Source organism: Primulina tabacum, chromosome 7 (genome assembly GCF_025594145.1).
Source record: "Primulina tabacum isolate GXHZ01 chromosome 7, ASM2559414v2, whole genome shotgun sequence".
In the NCBI taxonomy this organism is placed as follows: domain Eukaryota; kingdom Viridiplantae; phylum Streptophyta; class Magnoliopsida; order Lamiales; family Gesneriaceae; genus Primulina; species Primulina tabacum.
The window spans coordinates 39,606,066-39,614,676 of NC_134556.1; the positions used below are offsets into that span (position 1 = coordinate 39,606,066).

Consider the following 8,611-nt stretch of genomic DNA (forward strand, 5'->3'; position numbering starts at 1 on the left):
ATTTTTACAGTCAAAAGTAATATGTTTTACACTTTTTTTATAAATATTTTCAAAAACGTTTACAAAAATCTAATCCAAACATGCATTTAAGTTTTTTCACTTATAAAACATTAAAAACGTTTTTAAAATATTTTTCCAAAAAGAAACTGTAAGCAATTTGATGATCGAATTCGAGACAGTAGGTAAAAGGTATGTAGCTAGATAGATGTTCTCGTTCATCTTCAATCCATCCAAGGCTTCGCAAAATGACGATAATGGATGGACCAAGCTAGTTCCGATATAAGACAGTATGTTTTGAAATTAGATATATAAATACTAAAAACTTTATAAAACTATTTATATAACTTCATTCATTTATAGTTATATATATTAGAATAATATTTTTAAAAAGTTGTACATTAGAATAAAACTAATGAACTTTTACATTAAAAATTATTGTCTTTAAATTTTTTATATTTATAAAGTGACTCATACTTGGTCATATATACACACACACACACACACACACACATATATATATATATATACATATATATATATATATATATGTATTTGTATTAATGTCGGGTATAATTCAGTTTCAGATCACGAGTTAATTATCCAGATAATAAATGTAGTTTATATATATGTTCAGCAAATAAAGACATCAGTTGAGAAATCACACATTTAACAATATCAAAATATACACTTCCAAATCTACTGATTTAACATTTAAAAATAAAACACAATAAAAGAGATACGACATAACACTGGACAGTTTTGGTCACACAATACACCATCATCATATGTAGTTCACTTGACAAAGAATATGAAATATCAATACACATCTATACCCTACAAAGTCGATGAATCTGTCAAACTAAAGAAAACTCACCAAAATACAACAAACTAGCAAATAAAGATATGCTACAAATGCTCGGAGAGCAACATCGCCAAGAAAATGTGCTACATGACGATACACTTTATTCGATCATTTTGTTACCATTGCTGACCCCGTGATCCGATACTTTAACTTCGTTTTGCAGTAACGTCGAGAAGGAAAATTGAACCTTTTGTCCAGTTGTGAATACAGTAGGTTTCACCACCGTGAGTAGAAATCTTACAATACAGTCTAGAAAGAGATGAAATAAAGTAACATGGTGCTCGTACCAAAGTTATTTCAGTTCAGCTCCATTTTTAGCCGAATGGGTTTCCACCTGTGGAGGTGAAGTTACCCGGAGCAGAATGTAGTCCACCAAATTGTTGGCTTTGTCCAAATGGCCTGGGAAATTTCGGAAGGTGTTAATAAGTGTGGCATATATTATAAGCGTAAATCAAAGGTGAAATACTAATTATATCATTTTTTGACCAACATACATGGTGGCAGACGCTTAGCAGACTATTCCTGTAGAATAATCTTACCTGTGAGCTGTGCTGCCACTTAGTTCTTGTCCAAAGAATGGAGCTGATAAAACAATTAAGAAAATGATGAAACATGGAAAAAATATATGGTATTCTGCTCCAACGAAATGAAAGATATTAAGTAGATTATTTACTTGGAGGGATTGATTGTGTAAATGGTGGCGACTGAGTGTGCATTGATGATGGAAAAGATGACGGAGTACCAAGACTCGAGGCGCGAAGTAAGCCTGACGCAGGTGCACTTTTGGGTACCAAGGACCCCACTGAAGGAAACTGCAGCAAAATGATAAGATAATTTACAAAAGATAAAAAAAAACGAGTAGAAATGGACGATGCTGATAGTCAGCTAGTTATTACTTATTAGTTTGTGGTCAATAAACCTAATGTATGACCATATACATCTTATATGAACTCATTCTGTTTGGAAAGTGAACTCCTTCCTTAGAATACAAGTGTATTTCACACACCTTTCACATCACATGGAAGAAATGGATTCAGATCACAATAACCAGAAATTGATTAACAAATATTTAAAGGACTACTTGCCCATCTCTTCCGATTCCACAACTTTAACAAGAACTTGGTTATCAGCAAACCCTTATTTAATCACTTTTAAACCTCAATGTTATCAGGTGCATCTATAGAATGGGAGGTGTATTTTTAGGTATATGCTTGTTAGTTGTCCCGCATCGGTTAGATAAACTCACTGAGAGTTGCATATATGGAATTGAACAATCCTTCTCAGCTTTTGGGGTTGAGTTAGGTCCAAGTCCCAATCTCAACATGATATCAGACCTTAGGTTCCACTGTTATATGTTGGACTGTCCATAATTGGGTCATTTGTAAACTTCACGCTCCATATATTCATTCCTGGGCATGAGGGATGTGTGTTAATTGTCCCACATCGGTTAGATAAGTTTCATGAGAATTGCATATATGGACTTGGACAATCCCCCCTTGAGCTAGCTTTTGGAGTTGAGTCAACTGATTCAGAAACTGATATGGATTTAATGAAAAATGGATGACGTTTTTTTACATTGACAACAGAGTTGCATCTGTCATTAATATCTTACATACATTACCAATTGAGTTCTTGCTCCACCGAGAACATTACCATCAAAACAGATCCAACGTTCGCTATTGGGTTAATTTTATTTTATGATGTGGCCATTGGATCTATAGTGCAGGTAATACCCTATTGTAGCATCTCATTAACCTACATTTTCAGGGTGATTTATGTAAAAACATCAATCTATGATTCAAACCTGGGTCCACATTAAAGAATTATGTGAAGCATCGTTACGATATTCTAAAATCAATTAAACCAGAACACGAACATACTGTTGGTGCTGGAACAGGAGCCCGCTCGTTCCTAGAATCGAAAGGATTTGTAGATCTTGGCACTTGCTGGAAATTAGGTACCGCCTGAAAATGAATAAAACCATAGCGTTTGTAAATGATATTCAATTCACTAAACAAAATAAAAAAAGTTCAATAGCAATTACTTCCATAAGAAAATTAAGAGGGAACAAATGTCCCAGTGGCAAATATCTTAGATGGGAAAACCCTCAAAAATTTCAAAAATACATTTAATACACGTTGCTTGTTAGATGATGAGATGAATCTCACACACCATTTTCTCAATTATGATATAGGCTTAATAGTTTTAGCCTCTAAATGACATTCAACTTTATTTTATTTTATTTAACATTGTACTGGTTTTATGGCACAAGCCACTAGAACCATTGGGAGATTTCCTCCATTTTTTACTTCCATCATTGCCATCCACCCTAACACTAGATTGGCTAGATCGTGAGGAATATGGTCAAGATGAGGTAGCAGTACTAGCTCATCCACAGGTAGAAGCAAATGAGGCCATTTCTAATGTCTTGGCGGTCATGTGAGCTCAAGTTTTAAAAAATGCAGGATGGGGTTTCCCATTGTTTAAGAGCTGATAAATTTCTTGTTAGCACTCAAATGGTTTCTTTCCACTAGGATCATCTATATAAACCTCAATCAATGGCCGTAGTAATTGGTGGCAAAATTTTGGGTACAAATTAACACATGGAAAGCCTCGACCTTTGCAATTATCGTTGATATTGTAGGTAAAGCTGAGGACGACGAAGGACGTTCACAGCACAGAGAATTGGTATTGACAGGTGAGATATGAGGTGGTGTAGGCAGTTGGAAAGATAAGATCCATTTGCTTTATGCAATAAGAAGATTAGGACCTGACCCTAATTCAATAAGCAATGATATTATTGTCAGTGTCGATAATAAGTGGGTGATTGTTGATAAGGGCAGTTATCAAATTGATTAGGGAGGTAAAATGTATATTGCCAATCACAGATGCAAAATTCAATCACGCACAGATTCCTTTGAAATAAAAATGGTGGCATGATTGAGAATAAAAAGATTATAAAGTTACCATTGGCATGTTATAGTGCATAGGGACCCTAGCAACATATGGGGAACCTGAGTACCAGCCAGAAACTGGAGGTGGAAAATAAGAATTGGTCATTGAAAATAAATCAGCAGGCAGTTCTTTCCTTCCACCAGATTTTTCCTCCAATGTAGGTTCTGAAGAAAATCCAAAAGCTGAACCCATTAATGGATTAGTAGTGGCTTGTCCCGCTTGAGAAATTGCTGCACCGGGGTGGCCATGGGAAATTGGTCCAACAAGTGGATTCAACGGCTGCAGAATCCCAGGAGACAGATTAAAATTCTCAAGTAGATCAAAAGAAATGGAATATATACCATGCTTTACTAGGCATACCTTGTCGCTTGAAGTTGCATTGATAGTAGCCACTGATTGAGGAACAGACAGGCCACTAGCACCAGGGAACATAGAATCCTGATGAGTATCCGGGATAGGCCATTGCCCTCCAGTGGGAGCATTAGCAAACGAGCTTGTACCATGTGAGGGAAAGAACGATGGACGAGCAACGCTTCCATAGTTTGACCCAAGAGATAAGCCCTCTGAGCCACTAGAAAGGAAAGGTGATGACTTGCTCGCAAGGGCGGGGGGACCAGATGTAGATACTTCAATTGACAACTCTGAAAGTAAAGATTCCACTGAGTTTGAAACCGGCGTCCGAACTTTCACCTCAGGAAATGAATCAAAATTTGCCCAATTGTTATCACTAGATGTTATCTGCTGCACAGGAGCTGCATTTGTAGGTGAATGTTGTGTTTGAGGGACAGTTGCTGCCACTACAGGTTCAGGAACAGAATCAAAATCAATGAATGAAGCCTCTACTTTGATCATAGATGGATTCCCCTCCGAGGACGCCAAGCTACTGGAGGATGCAGTGCTCTGAAAAAGAAACTGTCAGCCACTCATTTTCTACGTTAAGAATAAGAAGATGAAGATGATTTGGACAAAAACAGCTGTGAATATATAGTAGTTGTGGTAGAAGGATAGAACAGATAAATTGCAATTAATATCAAGAATACAAGGATAACATTAATTGATCTCATCTCCCATGAAAGTAAATAATAAAAGTTGCTTTGATATAAGTTCCATATAACTGCACTATAATCTTCTTCCCCATGCAACCCATTTTATACCTCCTGAACTTTATAAATACACAGCAGTCGGAAAAACTCAAAATACCAAGACACACTCTTTTTCTTTCAACAATGCAAGCCTAGAACTTGGACATGGCAAAGTTCCATCTGGGTGGTGAACGATTTTTAGAAATCGCTTAGACGGCTGCCTGATGTAATATATATAGAATTTTTTTATTTTTAAAATTTTTTTATTTTTTTAAAAAGATTGTTTGACGAATTTTTCAATCAATTTGTATAGTATAAAGAGAAAAAACATGTCATTAATTTTGAGTTTGAATCCAATATATAGGAATTCTTGGAAAAATACGGAAATAAACAAAAAAATTAGATATTTAGGTGGAAAAAAACCCACCTAGACGGCTTAAGTTTGAATCCTATATAGTGGAATTTTTGGAGAGATGCAAAGATAAAAAATTAGATATTTAGGTAAAAAAGAAAACCCTCCTAGGCGGCAGCCGGTGAGTGGCTGCCCGCCGGCCGCTTTTTAGAAACTGAGAAATAAACATACCAATGCACGTGTGCAGGAAGATCTTACCTGAGTATGTGCTGAACCATCTGTTGACTTGCCACCAAAGACTTTTGGAGGAGGTTCAATAACTCGAAGAGGAGTCAGCATTTTCTCCTAAAATATCTCTAACAGGACGGACCACAGGCGGGCTGGACATGTCTGAGTCTCTTTGATTATCTGGTGATCTACCTCCAAGCTTAGAACTTCCATCAGAATTTCCATCATCAGACCTCCTTCCATTACCAAATCTATCCTCGCGTCTCCAGTCATTGAACACTTCAGCACGAAGAGGACTTCGTTTATAATCACCAGTTTGCTTATTGTCTTGATCATATCCTGGACTTCTTCCACCAACACTAGCCCTATCTTGACGACGCTCAAAAGTTTCCTCATAAGGTGGACTTCGAGAACCTCCTTGATTATTGTCTATCCTCCTATTCCCACTGAAATCCTCAGTTTCTCCCTGGGTGATACCATATGCATATTAAAACATTTCATAGAGAAGCTCCCAAATTTTGCTCTAAGAAATCATCATAAAAATTGACTTTAATATAATGAGGTATACCATCTTTGCTCTCAGAGGCTTTTCCGAGTTCCTCTCACCGGTATATCTTCTATCCACGTAAACGTGCTTGATAAAATCACGTAACCTCTCTGTGTTACTGAAACACGTAAATTTAAAACAACAATGATAAATAAAGTAAACATTAACTGAACACAAAGATTCAATTTCAGAACTCATGTGCAGGAATATTTCATTGTTAACCTCGCATCAGGTAGAGAATTACGCTGGGAGTCCCATTCCTTCAGATAAATTTCTCTAGCACTCTATTTGGGACAGAACAAACATGAAAAAAAAAAAGCAATGAGGGACGGGACACCTAAACAAACCCAAAAAACTGCATAATCCTAGCAGAAAGAGAATGGTTGATTGTATACCGCGTTGCCCCCTCCTTGAAGGGAACTAACTTCTTGTGGGGTAAATTTAGCCATAGATACGGACTTCACTCGGTGTGTGAACTCTCGGCTGCACATATTTTCAAATGCATAATTAACGTCAAAAATACTCATAGTGAAAGTGAAACTCCACAGAGAACAGTACCATTAACCATGTTAGCAAATTGACATTCGATGATGCAAGAGTGAAACTCATTGTGACTTACTGTATTCCGCTGCAGGTTGTGCAAATAAATGTTGAAAAATTAGTGCACACATATTGGGGCCCCTGATGTGCAGAAAAGAAAACAGTTAGCTCCATGCACCCAAAAGATTACAGCAGGACAAAAGAATCAAAATGCATGTTCTGAAAACCACCATGCTCCTAGGAGTAAATGAATGGTGAAACTCAGCCATTAGACTTATCCAAAGTACAAAAGGTAAACTGGCATCTATTGAACCACACCTATTCCTCTTTTTTTTAACCCTGTCTAAAAACTAAAGATACTCAAAAATTTGTATGCTATGAAATATATCATCTAGACTTGTTCCACAATGATGCACAAAAGAAACACTATTAAAAACAGTAAGATTAAGCATTTGCTGCTTTAACAAAAAGCCTATAACTAACATAATCGTACTACTAAAATCTCTTTAAAACGGTGCATCAAACTAAGCATCATACTTCGACCGCTTTATTGGCAAGGGACATTTGTCAATAGCCAACTATGCCCCATCTATAATTGCACCTTGCAACTAGTGGGAATCAAAGGCAACCGATTTGACTGCTCACCGAATACTTGCTCCCAAGTGTCAAAGTCAGATATCACCACAACATGAACCAATTCAACTAAGCCAAAGCCCGACTCCAGAAATGTAAACGCTAAAATCAAAGTATAATAAATGGATGTGGTGTTGTATACAATGTTGTCCCTTGTTAAAATAACAATTCGGAGGACAAATTTCTTGGATTGATAAACTAAGAATCATTAAACAAACAATGCACGCACTTTTGTCACATACTTTAAGAAAATTCGAGACATAAGCCACCAACAAAAATATCATGGCTATCTTTTCGTTTTTAACTACTTCATTAGTGGCCCATTTTACATATAAGCACCAATTGCACCTCAATTCATAATATTGTATGCTTTCCAAATTATTCGAGCGAACCTTTAACTTTAAGAAACTGGTTCCGATACCATCCAAGTAATCAAGCATTTCAACTAAGATAACACACTCCACAAAGAACGATGAAAATCCAATCACGGCAAATCAAGAACAGTAAAAGAAGAAAGAACCGTACCAGGCTATTGCAGTTAATACACCTGCGATTCTCAGGAAGCTTGAGAAGATTCCTTATAAACCTCTCATTCTTCTCATCCTCCTTCAGCCTATTCGCCATCTTAATACGATAATTACACAAATCTCCCCACTTTTCGAACAATCACCACTGACTATCAGAGAACCAACCAATTCAATCACAGTCCAACCCCAAAATTACCAAATTCGACACCATCAGATCAGGTAAACAAGCAAATTAATTTCCCCACTATAAACAGAAAATCAGAACAAGAGTCAACAAAGTTGACTAGCCGCCACAACATCAAAGAGAAAACCCTTCATCGCCAGGAAAAAAAATAACAAAAAATCTCAATCGAATCAGTACAAGTACCTGAGCAGCCTGATCGGAAGAAATTGAAAGCGACAATCAAAATATCAACGGAGCTCAGGCTTTTTGGCAAACGGTAGATCTCGGTTCGTACTTTTACAGCTCGACTTTGGAAAGTGGAGATATATGGAATGGTAATATCAGTACAGAGATTAAAAAAAAAAAAGACAGCGCCTTTTCGTTGTCAGATAGACAATAGGACTACGTAGGAATAATCCTGTGTTGAATAGGCGAGAGAGAATATAGCGGCGAGGTGACAAGGAACAAACGTGAGGACTTGATGGTCAATTCCAACGCTGTAATGATACGAAGAAAAACGAATGTGGATTTTAATGGGACAACGAAGCGTTTGAATCGAGAGGTAGGGTAGAATATAGGTGTAAAAAAAATTGTATAATTATATAAGGATTAAAATGAACTTTGTCAAACTATCGAGGGATTAAAATGTTATTTGAATTGTCGTAATTAAAAAAAAAAAAACAAAGCGTTTGTTGAAATTAAAAATAAATAAAAACCAAAGT

At 36.5% G+C, this 8,611-nt stretch overlaps 1 pseudogene; it reads right to left on the reverse strand.

Annotated features, from left to right (window-relative positions):
- Positions 1–650: 650 nt before the first annotated feature.
- On the reverse strand, positions 651–8,364 carry LOC142551985 (uncharacterized; annotated as a pseudogene).
- Positions 8,365–8,611: the final 247 nt, after the last annotated feature.